General features: G+C 38.8%; 1 non-coding gene across 1 annotated transcript; it reads left to right on the top strand.

Moving 5' to 3' along the window:
* Positions 1–19,625: 19,625 nt before the first annotated feature.
* Positions 19,626–19,733, top strand: LOC130971174 (small nucleolar RNA R71). Its single transcript, XR_009082408.1, has one exon. It is a non-coding gene; the product is annotated as a small nucleolar RNA R71 (small nucleolar RNA).
* The last annotated feature ends 211 nt before the right edge of the window (positions 19,734–19,944 follow it).

Genomic DNA, 19,944 nt, shown 5'->3' with positions numbered 1-19,944 from the left:
AACAATAAACACACAGACCCAGAAAATCAATAAAACTTCAATCTATTGCTAGAATGAGGTTTTAGTTAGTTTAAGCAAAAATTCAAACAGTTAGTGTGTTAGAGAAACAGAAAAGAAAAAGTGCTTAATCTAGACCTCCACTGCACTTAATCATTGTCAATCTATTTCAATCCCCGGCAACGGCGCCAAAAACTTGATTTCCGAAAAATGATCCGACACAAAACTCACCGGCAAGTGTACCGGGTCGCATCAAGTAATAATAACTCACATGAGTGAGGTTGATCCCACAGGGATTGAAGGATTGAGCAATTTTAGTTTAGTGGTTGGTTTAGTCAAGCGAATCAAGTATTGGTTGAGTGATTTGTGTTTTAACAGAAGCTAAATTACTTGGAATGCAAAGGGGGAAGGGTAAATTGCAGTAATTTAAAGAGCAGGAAAGTAAACTTGCAGAATCTTAAAGAACAAGAAAGTAAATGACTGAAACCTAAAGTGCAAGAAATGTAAATTGCAGTAGCTTAAAGTGCAAGGAATATAAATTGCTTGAAAGTAAAAGGGAATTGAGGACAGGGATTGCAGAATTTAAACAAGAGAAATTGAGTTGCAATAATCAATAGAACAGAAATTGGATTAGAAGCAATGAGGATTCAAACAGAAAATGAAATTAATGTGCAGCAAGGTTCACAGAAGAACCAAAAGTAAATTGGGATCTCAGGGCTCAAGAGACTAGGTAGCAGAGCCTAGATCTCAATTACCTTCCTAGATCCAAGTGCTCAAAGCAATTAACAAGAAATAGAAGAAGAAGCAGTAAAGGAAATTGAAATTCAATTTAATTGTGCAGAAAGGAATTAAAGAGATTTTGAGTGGAGGTTGAGACAGAATTTCCTCAACTCTTCACACCCAAAACTCAAAACAAGAAAATTAAAAGTGCTCAGGCAAGAACGAGGAAGAAGAGAGATCAATTCTCCTCCCCAATTCTCTGAAATCTTAGTGGAGTCACCAAGAGAAGTTGCAGAATTCAAAGCTCCAAGAAAGTGCAAAATTCAAAAGCAAAGCCAAAGGTCCTAAGCTCCAAAGAAAAGATCCTAATTACATCAAACTAGCGCCTATTTATACACTTTCTATTCTTGGATTTTGGGATTTGGATGGGCTTTTTATTTGGTGAAGAAATGAATTAAATTGGAATTTTAATTGAATTTTCGGCCCAAAATAATAGCTCCCAGGAGGCTGCCCTGCCCTTGTGGAGGGCAGGGCAGAAAATGGTGCTTGGTGCGTGCATGGTGCGGCTTGGTGCGGTCTTGGTGCGCAAAACGCTGCCCTACCCGCGCGGAGGGCAGGGCAGGAAAAATTGGTGCGCCAGATGGGTGCTGTGGTGCGCGCTGGTGCTGCCAGGATCGTGTTGTGGTGCGCGCTGGTGCTGCCAGATTCATTCCTTGGTGCGCCAGACTCGTGCCACACACAAAATGCTGCCCTGCCCTCGCGGAGGGCAGGGCAGTGTTTCCAAAATGAAGTCCCGCGTTCGAATCCTAGCAGAAACACACGCTACTTAATTTCCTTGGCTTTCTTGGCACGGTGATGGCACTTAGTTCCTTGCTTCCTCATGGTCCCGTGTTCAACTCTTGTGGCAAGCATTTGGAGACATTTTCCTTTGATTTTCTCCCCTTGTGAGCCCGATACTGCCCTTGTGGAGGGCAGGGCAACATTTTCTTCTTCTTGATTCCAAGGCACAGATTTGTGCTCTGCCCTTGTAGTGGGCAGGGCAGAGTTGCCTTCTTTGCCTTGTTCCCTTATGTTGCCCTCCTAGAGGGCAGTGTGCCCTCGTGGAGGGCAATGCTTGCCTCCCCCATTGCATGCGGCACACTTCTTCTCTCTTTGACCACACTTTCTTCTCCTTGGGCCACACTTTTCTTTTTTTTTCTTTTCTTCACCTACAATAAACCAAAACAACCACTCAAAGTATCACTAAATTCAAGAGGCTTATAAATCAATTAAAATTCAATTAAAATTAGCTTAAACCTCATGATTTAACATTAATTTCATGGTGGTTGTTTGATTTAAAGAAGTTATGCATTTTCACTCCAAATCACTTACTTAGGATGCAAGAAAGTGCATAAATGCTAACAAAACAAGTGAAATTAGCTTGAAAAATGGGTATATGATGACTTGTCATCAATAGCTAGCCGGCTTAAACTATGTGAGCCGTGGCTAGATCTTTATACTATTATACTCTTATATTTTGTTATATTATATCTATTTCTTGTGCATTAAGTTTGTAGCTTCGTGTGTACATTTTGCACTTTTCAAATACTGTTTTTGAGCTGTATCCTTCATCGGGCTTCTAGAATATATTACTTCTTTCTATATAATATGTATAAGCTTTAGAACTATCGTAACATTTGATTATCCTTTGCTTTACGATGCGAGGTAAGGCTTAGGATAATTAGGGTGTTACATTAACCATCAACAAAATTAACTCAAACAAGCAGCAGCAATTCAGAATATTAATCCCACTAACCCAGAATCACAAAATCACAAAATCAGTATTATACTAACTCAGTAACTCAAAATAGCAAAGCCAGGAACTCAGAATCATAGAATCAGTATTATTAAAAATAATTGAAAACAAGCAAAAATAAATTGATGTACCAGCAGCGATGGAGAAAGGAAGTGACGGCGATGAGATCTTGGATTTTTTAGTGAGTGACGGATTGGCCATCTTCAACATAAACAATGTAGTCAAAAAGGAAGCAAATTAGAATAAATAAAATTAACAAGAAAAATGAAAAATCAAAACTTGTTCCACCCACAACAGAGGAAACAAATAAAAAACTAAAGTGAAAAAGAAAGGAAATCAGTGAAAATAAAGAAGATCACGAAGAAGATGTTGAAGGACGGTAAAGATTGAAGAACTCACGGCGACGGCAAAGAGTCCACGGCGGCACGGGTTCGTTCGCACTACGCGTTGAGAGTGGTGCTCGACACACATACACACACACACAGAGAGAGAGAGAGAGAGAGAGAGAGAGAGAGAGAGAGATGGCTCAGAGACAAAGGCATTTTGATGACGAGAAAGAGGCGGCCGATGACGGCATTGACAGAGGCGGGCTTCACCGCGAACACAGAGTATTGGCAGCTGTTTGCTCTGATATGGTTAGTGATTTCGCCATTTTGGTGAATACTGAGAGTAAGATAGAAGGGAGAGGGGATTGGGGTCTTGGTCTTCTATGCATTTTTCCTTTTTTTTTTTAACTAAAACGACGCCGTTTTATGCTGAATAGAAGAACTGGATCTTCAAAAAATTTAGTCGGTTTTTTGCCGATTTTTTGCAGGCCAATTTTAGATGTTAACTGGACCGACTTATTGACCAGTTTTTGGTTAATCCAGTCGAATCGGCCGGTTCGATCCGATTTTCAGAACATTGCTATAAATACTATAGACTCCATCATTTCTGGTTTAAATTGGCAACTGATTTATCTAAAAGAAATTATTGTTATTATTATTATTATTATTATTATTATTATTATTATTATTATTATTATTATTATTGCATGTCTAGATATTAAAAACAAAATTCTGTCTCAAAACAGACGCCTAAAACATAAATTTTAATGGCACAAAAAAGTTAACATTATAATCTTCGTTAGACATGCATCCATCTTTGTTATCGTTTCCCTCTTTATTTCATTATTTTTGTTTTTTAAAAAAAGAGGTTGACAATTTTAACTAAAAAGTTAGAAAAAAAAAAAAAAAAGAATCAAGTTGCTAGATGTCCAATTTGAACGTCAAATTTGGAGTTTATATTTCAGTGTCGTTTTCATGTTGTTTTGCTGTTTGTTTGAGCATCACATGTCGACCATATAAGAAGACAATTCAGGAAAAGAGGAGTCAAGGTATTTCATGCATAGAACTTTCATGAACAACATCATTAACTGGAGTTGAAAGGAAAAAAAAATTACAATATAACACCATTTTTTTAAATTTTACATATTTAAAAATACTTCAGGAAATATTTCAATGGTACTCTTTTTCTAACCTATTAAACCCTAATTCTAAACCAATTGTTGATTTTATATATATAAAAAATTAGTACCAAAAAAAAAATTTTTTTTTGCTCTCTCGTTTATTCCTACTGCAAAAGACCTTTTGATCTCTCTATTTACTTGCTTATCACTGTTTACTTATTTGACATCTCAATTAAATTGATTAATTTGCATGGTTGTTAAATTTGTTAATTTGATTGATTAGAGAAACTAAAGAGGTGTATGATGGAGATGGGGAGGGAAATGACATTAAATTGAAGGGATATGGGCTTATTGGTTGAAATAGTATGTTCAAAATGATCATCTTTGCCCTCTCTCTTTAATTTATGCTTTATTCTCGAAAAAAAAAAAAATCGGATGGCCATGTTAGCCAGTATGATAGTGCTGGAAAATACGATCTAAATTGTGTGCAGTGGAAATACTAACTTTGTTTTTCATGGAGAATTAACCTCAACGACAGAAAAATAAATTTGACAAAAAAATGTATTCGTGAATAGTAACCGTAGAAATTAATAGTGACTATATACATGTACAGTATAATATGAATAACCGTGTATGTGTCAACAGTGTGTATTATGTCTTTATAAATAGTATTCACTACAAGGAATACGAGAATTAGCAGTGCTTTTTACGTTATTAGCGGTGGTTTTAAATTACTGCGAAATTCAATGCCAACAGTTCGTGAACCGCTCTAGTTTGTGGTGTGGGTAGTTGATTTCGAAGGTAGTTTTCAGCAACAACTGGTATAACTGCCGCTAATTTAATATTTTATCGCAAATAATTTGGTGGTGGTTCAAAATCGCCGCGATATGCTTTTTGTCAGGATTGACCCATGTTTACCGGTGGACACAAAGCGCCTCAATTTTATAACGGTTTTTCAAATTTTGGATGTTTTTAAACTTGTTTTCTGCGGTTTTTAAAACCGTAGTTAATTTCAGTACAAAGTGTTGCAAAAAAATTGGATTTTGTTTTAAAAACTGTACCTGTTTTTCTTAAAATATTATAGATATATTTTTTAATAATTTTTAGATTTTTTTAATATTAAAAATATTATTATTTTTCATTTAAAAATCTAAATTGATGGAAAAAAACTATGAAACAAATTAATATATTTATAAAAATATCAATAAAGTAAATCTCTTGTTAAGAGTTGTATAGTCAAATTAAAAAAAATGTTTGCTTCAAACCAAAATAATTCCAATCCTAATATTCTATTTTTTGCTCTGTCTTTCCATGGAATTCATCCCTACAGCGATGTTTGTTGGCAGTTCCTCACCTTGTCATTGAAATAGATATCTCAGAGAACTCTCCATTGCCTGCCTCTTTTTCTTCACTGCTGCTACTTTATCCTCCATCGCCTTCCTTTTCAACTTCTCGGCTTCCAACTCTGCCTGTAGTTCAAGCAGCTTCCTTTGGGTCTCCTCTATTTGAACTCTGTTGCCCGGCGGATGCGAATTTGGACCAACAATTTGACTAGGAGTCGGTCCGAAACCCACGCCATGTACTCGGTTTCTCTTTTCCAAGAGCTTGAGCAAGGAAATCATTTTGAGACAGCACTCTAGAAGACTCATCCTATTGCTCAATATCTACAATTCTTTCCTACAGACATAAATCAACATACATAAGCCATCGCGAGCTAGAGCATACGATATTAGAGTTTTAACCCAAACTTATAATTGAAACCAACCGGATACAACAATGAAAGACAACGTAGTACTTACACCAATTGTCTTAGCTTCTTCATGGATATAGGATCCATCTTTTCTTTTCTGTATTGCGGTCGATAACTCTTCTTTACTGACTTTCCTCCCTTGTAGTTCCGATTGTAACAATATAAATTATGCCATTATCATATTCCACACAATTAAGAAAAATGTAGACAAATAGATAGTTTAAAGAGTGAATTCAAACGCAAATTACCTCTTCTTCCTTCCGCCTTGCCAAGCTTTTCGAACTGTCAATGTGGGTGTATACTTGTTTGGATTGATTCGCAGCATTTTTCCTACACTTCTCCTATTATGCCATCAGAGATAAGAGTGATTACAAACTAAGTTTATTAGACTTAATACAAGATAAATAGTATTATTGTGTTACAAATGATATACTAGATTACCTGTGTCTCAGGTGTAGCGCGATATCTAAGGAACCATCTCTAATGCTCTCTATCTTGTATCCTTCCAAGACTTCCTTATACTTTTCAAAATAGTTTTTTTGATAGTTCTTCCACTATCTTTATCAAAGTGAAAAATTTGCTGCAAAGATAAATTCAATTTGTTAATAATTGTTAAACGAAGCAGATTTAATTCAACAACGCTATAAACTTTTACTTTTATACATTCATTATAAACCTTGTCTTTAGTAGTATTCTTTTTCTAACTTTTCTCATAGATAAAAAGTTTTTCATAGTCAACACTTAGCAGACCAAGAACTCCACTGAATAGACTAGCTTCATCTCCAATTGGTTGCAGTTCGCTGTTAAACTTGAGTATGATCCTTCTACTGTTAGGCCGCTCCAAAGCCTCCCTCACACTTAAACGAGCTTGCATGATTGTACCATCGGAATCTATAAATAATAAAATAACCTTATATATGTAACCATTGTAGACAAGATGCGAGAAAAAAAAATAGAGTCTAAATAATGTTGAACAAGAAAAATTCAAGATATGTTACTGATGATCTTAACATTCCAAAATTCTGTAGTATTACGTCCTTTGCGCCTTTAAGCTCCAGATGCAACAAAGAGGTTGTCAACGTGTTGATCAAAAGAATCTATCTCATTTGTATTAGTGTCCAAGTCCATCACCTAGCTCTGAGTTCTGAGAACTATTTGTGCTGGTCTATGGAGGAGGCCTTAGTTTACTACGGGGTCGATGGAACAGGCATAAAGTTGTGGGGACCCTATCACCATTGAGCGGGGGAATTAGAAAGTTATCGTGGTGGGAAGATGAAGCTGCAGGCACTCGTGTTTGAGGTTGTTGATATGTAATTTCTAATTTTGATATTTTTCGTGTAACAACCTATTTGAGCCATCTTAAATTCCTAATATAAAGATGAAAAAAATATCACATTCTCTCCAACAACATCAGATGCAGGTAGAATGATAGGCATGGAAGTTATTTTTATTATTAACTTTCTCATACAAAAATAACAACAGCATAAACAATGTAGAGAATAATGCACCATAAGGATACAATTATACAAATAAACCAGAAAATACAATTATACTAATGTGTGAGAATCATTTGTATATTTTCTATGTGATTTATATAGTTTTTCTCTTGATTTGTTATAGGATTTTAGTGGATTAGCCCCATTAGATACTACTTTGAGTTTTGTGGCATTCGATTGATTTCAGGTAGTATTCTGGTGAAGAATTTGTGAAAGAGGCATTAAGAAGTAAAAAAGGACCATGCATACGCATTATCCATGCGTACGCATCACTGGAGCAAAAAGGGAGATCATGCATACGCATGTGCCATGTGTACGTACGACCATAAGAGCCTAGCAATTCCCCTTTGCATAGGTGGCGCTAAACACCACGACTCGCCATTTAGCACCGAAAGCCTCGTACTTCATGCTCAAATTTTGGATGCCTCGCACTAAATGCCCATTCATCGGTGTTTAGCGCCAAGACCACTCTTTTGCGTACAAGGTCCACTGCCTGGGTGGCGCGAAATGCCCAGAACCTAACATTTGGTGCTGAGTGCGTACTAAAGAGATTGGGGACCACACATTGCAACAAAACAACAAGGCTTTTGGAGATTTGATTTTGTAAAAAATCACAAGACTATTAGAAAAGATCTCTTAGGGTTTTATTTAAATTTTAAATCTCTTTTTAATTAGGACTATATAGGATCGAGATCCGCCTTTGTGGGGATCTCTCTTTTCCTAATTTTTATTCCCCATTTTTACACTTTTCTCTTTGCTAGGATTTTCTGCACTATGAGCAACTAAACCTCTATTGTTAAGGTTAGGAACTCTGTTTACTTGAATGGATTAATAAATATTTGTTCTTTTACTTTTGATTAATGTTTTGATTATGGTTTAAGGATTGGTTTTGTTCTTCATTTTAGGAATTAGTGATTATTGGAAAATAACTCTAATTCTACTTGAATTCTATTTGAGTCTTGAAAAAGTTATACCACTAGAATTATAGCTTGAAACCAATTTCTCATAACTTCTAATTATCTGAACTTAATGTGGTACGTGACATATAACTGCATTCTGCTTCGGGATTCTTAGGTTTGTATGGCTTATAAATCAGAATTTGGACTTAACCTTCTGATATAACTGAGTGATCAAGGGATTGACGGTCGGTTATATTAAAGGAGATTAGATTTCCTAGGAATAGGAATTTAATCACCTGGGGTTTGCTATAAACATTATTACTGCATGATCAAGGTAGTTGACATTGAATATTAATCTGGAGATTTAAACATCTCCAAACCCTTAATTTTATTCTCATACCATTTTCTCAATCATTCATTATTTGCTTTCTTACATTATTGTCTACTATGCTATTTGATTTTCAAAACTACCATTTCAATTTGTTTAACTAGAATAGCTAGTCAACCATTGGTTGCTTAGTCCATTAATTCTCGTGGGATTGATACTCACTCACTTGAGTTTATTACTTGATATGACCTGGTGCACTTGTTGGCAAGTTGTGGTGTGAAGTTCTGTACCAAGTTTTGGTGCCGTTGCTAGGGATTAACTGTGACTAACAAATACCAGTTTATTAGTTACCTAGATTAGACCTTTTTCTTTGTTTGAATTTTTGTTTAGTTGTTTTTTTATTTTATTTTATTTTATATTATTTTATATTATTTTAGTTTGAGTTTATTTTTATTACCTTTTAATTTTCGTTTCTTTTAGACCTATTTTCTTTTAATTTTTTGCCCCTTTTGCTTAATTGATTTTAGTTCTTTTTCTTCCACTTTTGTGCATCCCACTGAAATTTTCTTCACTATGACGTTGAGAATTCCCCTTTTCCTTGTCCTATTTGTTTATGTAGAGGAACAAGGATAAAGAGCCTTTTTTGTATGACTTTGAGATTGAAAAGACTCTTCAGAAGCAGAGGAAGCAAGCTAGAGCTCAATAAGTCCGAGAAGTCTTTGGGGACAAGTCCGAAAAGGAAGCTGAATTTATTATGGCTAAGAATACTAAGAATCTTGTGGTCAATAACCCCAACAACGCCCCGCCGGTTAGAAGAACTCTGGGGTCTTATACTAACCACAATCCCAGAAGTTGTGTGGGAAGTATTGTACCCCTGACTGTGCACGCGAACAACTTTGAGTTGAATTTTCAACTTATATCTTTGGTTCAGCAAAATTGTCAGTTCAGTAGAAGCCCGCAGGAGGATCCTAATCTATTCATATCCAATTTTTTGACGATATGTGATGTAGTCAAGACTAATGGAGTTCCTGTGGAGGTTTATAGGTTGATGTTATTCCTTTTTGCTATTAGGGACTAAGCCAGTTAGTGGCTTGAGACACAACCTAAAGAGAGTATAGCAACCTGGACGAATTTGGTTAGTAAGTTTTTAACCAAATTCTTTCTGTTCCAGAGGTTGACTAAGCTGAGAACTGACATTCAGACATTCAAACAGTTTGAAGGAGAGTCTTTCTCTGAATCTTGGGAGAGATACAAGACTATGATAAGGAAGTTTCCTCCGGACATGTTTATGGACTGGGTACAATTACAGATTTTCTATGATGGTATCACTCCGGCTTCTAGACTCTTTTTAGGCAACTCTGCAGGAGGTTTTCTGCATATGAAGACCACCGATGAGGCCTTAAACTTGATAGAGATGGTGTCCAATAATCAGTACCTATATTCATCAGAGAGAACCGTAAAGAAAGGTGTCATGGAGTTGGATGCCTTGGATGCTATTTTGGCTCAGAACAAAGCGATGTCTCAACAAATAGCTGCCATCACTCAACACTTGGGAGGTATGCAAGTCTCCTATGTTGCTATTTAAGATCCTTCTTTTGATATAAGTGGTGGAGTGTGTCAATTTGGAAGCTTTGGTTATGAGCAAGCTCGTCCTGAGCAAGTTAATTATGTGGGTAATTCCTCAAGACTGGCTAATAATGACCCCTTTTTTAAGACATACAACCTGGGATGGAGAAATCACTAAAAATTTGGCTAGAGAAACCAAAATCAAAGTCAAAGGCAATCCGGGTTAAACAACAACAACCAGTTCAACCGAAAAAATCCTTTCAACTAGTAGCACCAATCCTTTCAATCAAAAAATCCAACCTCAGCTGCTCAAGATACCTTAGTATTGGAGGGAATAGCAGAACTATCCAAGTCCACTAACAATTTCATATAGGAGACTAGAGCTTCAATTTGAAACTTGAAAGTTTAGGTGGGCCAGTTCAGTAAGCAAATTGCTGAAAGACCATCCAATACACTCCCCAGTGATACAATTCCTCACCCCAAGAGAGGAATGTAAGGCCGTCTATGTGATAAGTGGAGAAGAAGTGGATGATCCACCTCCCAATGATAGGGAACCGGCTGAGGAAGATACGAAGGAAGCCAAATACCTTGTGGAAATCTCTTTCTCTCTCTCTCTCTTTCTCTCTCTATATGTGCACACCAAGAAGAAGCAACTAAGGGTCACTTTCCCTCAGGAGCCTCAAGGAGAACATAAGAATGAACAACAACTGAAGCTCTTGGAGGTATTTAAAACACTGCACATTAGCACTCCATTTGTTGAAGTTCTTGAACAAATGTCTATGTATATTAATTTCATGGAGGAGCTGTTGTCTGAGAGTGTACCTCTGAGGGGTGATCAAACAGTGGTATTAACCAGAGAGTATAGTGCCATTATTTAGAGGAATTTGCCAAGCAAGATTCCTGACCTAGGGAGTTTCCAAATCCACTATACAATCGGACACAACGCCTTTGAAGGGGGGCAATGTGTGATCTAGGAGCAAGCATCAACTTGATGCCCCTCTCTGTGATGAAAAAGCTGCAGATTCAAGAGGTGAAGCCCACAAGGATAGCTCTTCAATTGGCAGATAAATTTGTAAGGGTGGCACACGGTGTGGTGGAGAATGTGTTTGTCAAGGTGGGAAAGTTCTTCCTTCCAACAGATTTTGTGATTCTTGACATCAAGGAAGATGAAAATTTCTCCATCATTCTGGGAAGACCATTCTTAGCCACTGGGTGTGCTCTCATTGATTTAGAAAGAGGTGAGTTAGTATAGAGGGTGCATAATGAGCACTTAGTCTTTCATGTCTTTAAAACATCACATCACTCCAACAAAAAGGAGAAGTGCATGAAGACTGATTCCACTGCTCAGTTCCTCCCAGAACCACCTGAATACTAAGGTTGGGTTACATTCTAAAGCTTCTATGGTGGACAGTGATAAAACTTCTCCTGACATCAAATCTAAGTTTGGTGTCGGGTGTGCGGTATCACCCAATAAAAGGGCACCCAGGGGATGGAGGAACAAGAAGATCCGCACGAGAGATTTTTTACCAGGATTAAAAGTGGTGTTAACTCACCACCCAACATTATTGTATACAATGAACATGATCCTCTCTCTTGAGAATGTAGAGTTGATTCATGAGGGCACAGGGAGAAGATTCATAGTGAAAGAGGAGGAGCTGAAGTAATATGATCAACCTCCCCCCTAATAGTAGGGGTGAACCATCAAGCTAGTGACGTTAAAGAAGAGCTTGTTGGGAGGCAACCCAATACCTTTAGTATCCTTTAGTTATGTATTGGTCGTTGCAATTTATTTATTTTGTTATCATATTTCTTAGTTTTCCTTGTTTTTAACTAGGTTTGAGTTATGCATTTTGATTAAAATAGGAACAGGTACACTTTGAACAGAGTTGGGAGCCTTGATGAGCTGATGTTGGCTTCAAGAGGTTGGGCATAAATGCCAGCCTCGGGCGTTTAGCACCAAGGAGTACACAAGACGAGGAGAACTTGCTGCCACCCCGGCATTTAGTGCCAACATCTGGCATCTAGCGCCAGGGGTGGTGAATCCTTGGGGAAATTATTGCTAGACCCCTGGCGTTTAGAGCCAGCCTTGGGCGTCTAGCGCCAGGGGTTTCAAAAGAAAAAAGGGGAGTTGGTGCTAAATGCTAAGGGTTCGGCATTTAATGTCAAAGGCATGAATTGGCGTGGAATGGCTTCCGGAGGGGTGGCGCTAAGTGCCCACCACCTAGCATTTAATGGCATGTACGTTGAACCCCCTCCCCCATTTTACTTTGAATTCAAACCACCAACAACTCTCCTTGATTCTTTCCCCCTTCTTCATCCCCAACACACCCCCTTTACCATCAAATCACTCTACTTCTCCATAACCTCTCCCACCATCCCATCAAACACATAATCCCAAAATTCTCTCCTCACCAAACCCATCCCTTCCTCTTCCTTATGATTCCCTCCCATTCCCAATAAAACCACCAACCCCCCTCTATACCACTCCCCAACTGTGGCTCTCTCTCTCTCTCTCTCTCTCTCTCTCTCTCTCTCTCTCCCTTTTCTTTCCCTAACTCTTTTTTATAAATATCCCCACCCCTACCTTATATCCCACACAACAACATTCAATCTTCTTCTTCTCCCTTTCTTCCTCTATATTTATGGCACTCCCCTCACTCTCTTCCCTCTTCTTTTGATTTTCTTCTTCTTGCATTCATTCCACTCCCTACCTTTCTTCCTTTTATTCCTTTCCCCACCAACCACATGGATTTCACCCTCCCTCCCTTGCATATATTTTTCACTTTTTCTTCTTCTATTCTTACCATTTACCGCCACATCTAATCCCACCACCTACCCTTCTTCTTTCTCTTCCAGTTTTACCACCTTAAATGCACGGCCCAACCCTCTTGTCCCTCCCTATTCTCTTTATTTTTGTTTGAGGATGAGCAAAATTTTAAGTTTGGTATTATCACACCGATCATTTTCTATCTTTTCCATCAATGGCACCAAAGGAAGGTAAGTCATCCTCAAGAAAGAGGAATGGCAAGGCACCACAATCCAATGACTATGACTCGAATAGATTCTCCTCCAAGTTACATGAGGAGCAACTTTTTGAGATCACGGTCAAGAAGAAGGTGATTACGGAGGTGAAGTTCGACCTCAAGCAGGATGAATATTTGGAAACTCGTCACCAAATTGAGAAGAGAGATTGACAATTTTTATGCAATCTGTATACCGACGTAGGCCAGCTGAATGTCCGAGAATTCTATGGCAATGCTTGGATCACCTATATGGACCATGTTCAGGGAGTAAATAAGAAGAACTACGAAACATATGTGAGTGAGAACGTCTTAGATTTTAATCCAAGAATGGTTAGAGCTGCCCTACGGCTACCACTTTCGGCTTATGGCTTAGAGACTTATAGTGAGAGGGTGAACCGGGACCGGAGGTACAACAAGGTGCTTGTTAATATTTGCCTCCCGAGAGCTCAGTAGAGGTTGAGTTTGGATGGACAACCAAACCAGTTGAGCCGGCATGACCTCAAGCCAGTTGCTAGGGGGTGGTTTGAGTTCATACAATGCTCTATTATCCCTACTAGCAACCACTGGGAGTGCACAGTGGATAGAGCAATTGGTGCACGAAATTGTGATCATCAATGGCGCCATCAACATGGTACGCTCAATTGCAATCTCAACTCTTTATCACAACTTCGCACATCTAACCAGCAAGTGCACTGGGTCGTCCAAGTAATAAACCTTACGCGAGTAAGGGTCGATCCCACGGAGATTGTTGGTATGAAGCAAGCTATGGTCATCCTGTAAATCTCAGTCAGGAAGATTCAAATGGTTATGGGTGATTTATGAATAAATCATAAAATAAAGATAGAGATACTTATGTAATTCATTGGTGAGAATTTCAGATAACCGAATGGAGATGCTTTGTCCCTTCCATCTCTCTGCTTTCCTACTGTCTTCATCCAATCCTTCTTACTCCTTTCCATGGCAAGCTGTATGTTGGGCATCACCGTTGTCAGTGGCTACAGTCCCGTCCTCTCAGTGAAAATGTTCAACGCGCTCTGTCACAGCACGGCTAATCATCTGTCGGTTCTCAATAAGGTTGGAATAGAATTCATTGATTCTTTTGCGTCTGTCACTAACGCACAGCCTTCAAGAGTTTGAAGCTCGTCATAGTCATTCAATCCTTGAATCCTACTCAGAATACCACAGACAAGGTTTAGACCTTCTGAATTCTCTTGAATGCCGCCATCAATTCTAGCTTATACCACGAAGATTCTGATTAAGGAATCCAAGAGATATCCACTCAATCTAAGGTAGAACGGAGGTGGTTGTCAGGCATACGTTCATAGGTGAGAATGATGATGAGTGTCACGGATCACCACATTCATCAAGTTGAGGAACAAGTGATATCTTAGAACAAGAACAAGCTGAATTGAATAGAAGAACAATAGTAATTGCATTAATACTCGAGGTACAGCAGAGCTCCACACCTTAATCTATGGTGGGAAGAAACTCCACCGTTGAAAATACATAAGAACAAGGTCTAGGCATGGCCGTGAGGCCAGCCCCCAAAACGTGATATAAGATCTAAAGTGATCAAAAGATTCAAAGATCTAAAGATATCAAAGATCCAAAGATGAAAATACAATAGCAAAAGGTCCTATTTGTAGAGAACTAGTAGCCTAGGGTTTACAGAAATGAGTAAATGACATAAAAATCTACTTCCGGGCCCACTTGGTGTGTGCTTGGGCTGAGCATTGAAGCTTTCATGTGTAGAGACTTTTCTTGGAGTTAAACGCCAGCTTTTGTGCCAGTTTGGGCGTTTAACTCCCATTCTTGTGCCAGTTCCGGCGTTAAACGCCGGGCAGTCTTGAGCTGATTTGGAACGCCGATTTGGGCCATCAAATCTCGGGAAAAGTATGGACTATTATACATTGCTGGAAAGCCCAGGATGTCTACTTTCCAACGCAGTTAAGAGCGCGCCAATTGGGTTTCTGTAGCTGCAGAAAATCCACTTCGAGTGCAGGGAGGTCAAAATCCAACAGCATCTGCAGTCCTTTTCATCCTCTGAATCAGATTTTTGCTCAGGTCCCTCAATTTCAGCCAGAAAATACCTGAAATCACAGAAAAACACATAAACTCATAGTAAAGTCCAGAAAAGTGAATTTTAACTAAAAACTAATAAAAATATAATAAAAACTAACTAAACAAACTAAAAACATACTAAAAACAATGCCAAAAAGCGTATAAATTATCCGCTCATCACAACACCAAACTTAAATTGTTGCTTGTCCCCAAGCAACTGAAAATCAAATAAGATAAAAAGAAGAGAATATACAATGAATTCCAAAAACATCTATAAAGATCAGTATTAATTAGATGAGCGGGGCTTTTAGCTTTTTGCCTCTGAACAGTTTTGGCATCTCACTCTATCCTTTGAAATTCAGAATGATTGGCTTCTATAGGAACTCAAAATCCTGGTAGTGTTATTGATTCTCCTAGTTAAGTATGATGATTCTTGAACACAGCTACTTTATGAGTCTTGGCCGTGGCCCAAAGCACTCTGTCTTCCAGTATTACCACCGGATACATACATGCCACAAACACATAATTGGGTGAACCTTTTCAGATTGTGACTCAGCTTTGCTAGAGTCCCCAATTAGAGGTGTCCAGGGTTCTTAAGCACACTCTTTTTGCCTTGGATCACAACTTCATTATTTTTTTCTTTTTCTTTTTCCCCTTTTTTTCTTTTTTTTTTGTATTCACTGCTTTTTCTTGCTTCAAGAATCATTTTTATGATTTTTCAGATCCTCAGTAACATGTCTCCTTTTTCATCATTCTTTCAAGAGCCAACATTCATGAACAACAAATTCAAAAGACATATGCACTGTTTAAGCATACATTCAGAAAACAAAAGTATTGCCACCACATCAAAATAATTAATCTGTTATAAAATTCAAAATTCATGCAATTCTTCTCTTTTTCAATTAAGAACATTTTTCATTTAAGAAAGGTGATGGATTCATAGGACATTCATAACTTTAAGGCATAGACACTAAGACACTAATGCTCATAAGACACAAACATAAATAAAACATAAAGCATAATTTTCGAAAAATAGAAAAATAAAGAATAATGAGATTAAAGAACGGGTCCACCTTAGTGATGGCGGCTTGTTCTTCCTCTTGAAGATCTTATGGAGTGCTTGAGCTCCTCAATGTCTCTTCCTTGCCTTTGTTGCTCCTCTCTCATGATTCTTTGATCTTCTCTAATTTCATGGAGGAGAATGGAATATTCTTGGTGCTCCACCCTTAGTTGTCCCATGTTGGAACTCAATTCTCCTAGGGAGGTGTTGATTTGCTCCCAATAGTTTTGTGGAGGAAAGTGCATCCCTTGAGGTATCTCAGGGATTTCATGATGAGTGGGATCTCTTGTTTGCTCCATCCTTTTCTTAGTGGTATCCATGAGGCCTTGGTCCAACCTTTGATCAAAGTTGACCCTTTTTGAGTTTGAAAGGGACCTCGGGGATCCCTTCTTCTTGGCCACAACTTCATAGAAGTGGTCTTGATGCACCTTTGAGATGAATCTCTCCATCTCCCATGACTCGGAGGTGGAAGCTTTTGCCTTCCCTTTCCTCTTTCTAGAGGTTTCTCCGGCCTTAGGTGCCATAAATGGTTATGGAAAAACAAAAAGCAATGCTTTTACCACACCAAACTTAGAAGGTTTGCTCGTCCTCGAGCAAAAAAAGAAAGAAGATAGTAGAAAAAGAAGAAATGGAGGAGATGGAGGAGGCTTTGTGGTTCGGCCAAGGGGGAGAAGTAGTGTTTAGGTTGTGTGAAAATGAAGGAGTAAAGATGGGTTTATATAGGGGTGGAGAGAGGGGTAGGGTTCGGCCATTATGGGTGGGTTTGGGAGGGAAAGTGGTTTGAATTTGAATGGTGAGGTAGGTGGGGTTTTATGAAGGATGTATGTGAGTGGTGAAGAGAATAGTGGGATTTGATAGGTGAGGGGTTTTTGGGGAAGAGGTGTTGAGGTGATTGGTGAATGGGTGAAGAAGAGAGAGAGTGGTGAGGTAGGTGGGGATCCTGTGGGGTCCACAGATCCTGAGGTGTCAAGGAAAATTCATCCCTGCACCAAGTGGCGAGCAAAAATGCTCTTTATGCCGATTTTGGCGTTAAACGCCGGGCTGGTGCCAATTTCTGGCGTTTAACGCCAGCTTCTTGCCCTTTCCTGGCATTTAACGCCAGTCTTGTGCCCCTTTCTGGCGTTAAACACCCAGAATGGTGCCAGACTGGGCGTTAAGGTAGCGTTTGCTGAAGAGACAGAGACGAAAAGACTGAGACTGAGAGACGGAGACTAAGACAGAAATTGAAATAAATTTCAGTATTCTGTTTGGTGCAAAATTGGAGACAAAAACTAAAACAAGAATAAAACTCTAATTTAATTTGCACAAAGGGTAAAATTAGAATTAATTAATTGAAATGAGGGTATTTTAGGTATAAAATGTTATTAAAGTTTCAGTCTCCATCTCTAAAAATTTTAGTCCCCTGTGTCCCTACTTTTTGGAGGTACTGAAATACTGAAATTTTAGAGACAGAGACAGAAATTTTAGTACCAGTCTCTGAACCAACAAACATAATACTGAGTCTCAGTCTCCCAGTCTCTGTCTCAGTACCTCAAAACAAACGCTACCTAAACGCCCATTTGCTGCCCTTACTGGCGTTTAAACCCCAGCAAGGTTTTCCTCCAGGGTGTGCTGTTTTTCTTTCTATTTTTCATTCTGTTTTTGCTTTTTCAATTGATTTTGTGACTTTCCATGATCATCAACCTACAGAAAACATGAAATAACAAAGGAAAATAGATAAATATAACATTGGGTTGCCTCCCAACAAGCACTTCTTTAATGTCAGTAGCTTGACAATGGGCTCTCATGGAGCCTCACAGATACTCAGAGCAATGTTGGAACCTCCTAACACCAAACTTAGAGTTTGAATGTGGGGGTTCAACACCAAACTTAGAATTTGGTTGTGGCCTCCCAACACCAAACTTAGAGTTTGACTGTGGGGGCTCTGTTTGACTATGTTTTGAGAGAAGCTCTTCATGCTTCCTCTCCATGGTAACAGAGGGATATCCTTGAGCCTTAAACACAAGGGATTCTTCATTCACTTGAATGATCAATTCTCCTCTGTCAACATCAATCACAGCCTTTGCTGTGGCAAGGAAGGGTCTGCCAAGGATGATGGATTCATCCATGCACTTCCCAGTCTCTAAGACTATGAAATCAGCAGGGATGTAATGGTCTTCAATCTTTACCAGAACATCCTCTACAAGTCCATAAGCTTGTTTTCTTGAATTGTCTGCCATCTCTAGTGAGATTCTTGCAGTTTGCACCTCAAAGATCCCTAGCTTCTCCATTACAGAGAGAGGCATGAGGTTTATACTTGACCCCTAAGTCACACAGAGCCTTCTTAAAGGTCATGGTGCCTATGGTACAAGTTATTGAGAACCTTCCAGGGTCCTGTCTCTTTTGAGGTAATCTTTGCCCAGTCAAGTCATCCAGTTCTTTGGTGAGCAAAGGGGGTTCATCCTCCCAAGTCTCATTACCAAATAACTTGTCATTTAGCTTCATGATTGCTCCAAGGTATTTAGCAACTTGCTCTTCAGTGACATCTTCATCCTCTTCAGAGGAAGAATACTCATCAGAGCTCATGAATGGCAGAAGTAAATCCAATGGAATCTCTATGGTCTCATCATGAGCCTCGGATTCCCATGGTTCCTCATTAGGGAACTCATTGGAGGCCAGTGGACGTCCATTGAGGTCTTCCTCAAGTGCGCTCACTACGTCTTCCTCCTCTCCGAATTCGGCCATGTTGATGGCCTTACACTCTTCTTTTCGATTCTCTTCTGTATTGCTTGGAAGAGTACTAGGAGGGAGTTCAGTAACTTTCTTACTCAGCTGACCCACTTGTGCCTCCAAATTCCTAATGGAGGACCTTGTTTCAGTCATGAAACTTTGAGTGGTTTTGATTAGATCAAAGACCATGGTTGCTAAGTCAGAGTGGCTCTGCTTAGAATTCTCTATCTGTTGCTGAGAAGATGATGGAAAAGGCTTGCCATTGCTAAACCTGTTTCTTCCACCATTATTGTTGTTGAAACCTTGTTGAGGTCTTTGTTGATCCTTCCATGAGAGATTTGGATGATATCTCCATGAAGGATTATAGGTGTTTCCATAGGATTCTCCCATGTAATTCACCTCTTCCATTGAAGGGTTCTCAGGATTATAAGCTTCTTCTTCAGATGAAGCGTCCTTAGTACTGCCTGGTGCAGCTTGCATTCCAGACAGACTTTGAGAAATCATATTGACTTGCTGAGTCAATATTTTGTTCTGAGCCAGTATGGCATTCAGAGTATCAATCTCAAGGACTCCTTTCTTCTGATTCATCCCATTGTTCACAAGATTCCTTTCAGAAGTGTACATGAATTGGTTATTTGCAACCATTTCAATGAGTTCTTGAGCTTCTGCAGGCATCTTCTTCAGATGAAGAGATCCTCCAACAGAGCTATCCAATGACATCTTGGACAGTTCAGACAGACCATCATAGAAGATACTTATGATACTCCATTCAGAAAGCATGTCAGAAGGACACTTTCTGATCAATTATTTGTATCTTTCCCAAGCTTCATAGAGGGATTCACCTTCCTTCTGTCTGAAGGTTTGGACTTCCACTCTAAGCTTACTCAATTTTTGAGGTGGAAAGAACTTTGCCAAGAAGGCATTGACTAGCTTTTCCCAAGAGTTCAGGCTTTCTTTAGGTTGTGAGTCCAACCATATCCTAGCTCTGTCTCTTATAGCAAAAGGGAATAGCATAAGTCTGTAGACCTCAGGGTCAACCCCATTGGTCTTAACAGTGTCACAGATTTGCAAGAACTCAGCTAAAAACTGATGA

Source organism: Arachis stenosperma, chromosome 3 (genome assembly GCF_014773155.1).
Source record: "Arachis stenosperma cultivar V10309 chromosome 3, arast.V10309.gnm1.PFL2, whole genome shotgun sequence".
Classification (NCBI taxonomy): Eukaryota; Viridiplantae; Streptophyta; class Magnoliopsida; order Fabales; family Fabaceae; genus Arachis; species Arachis stenosperma.
Note: the sequence above shows the minus strand (reverse complement) of the source record. Positions and strands in the feature narration are given on the sequence as shown.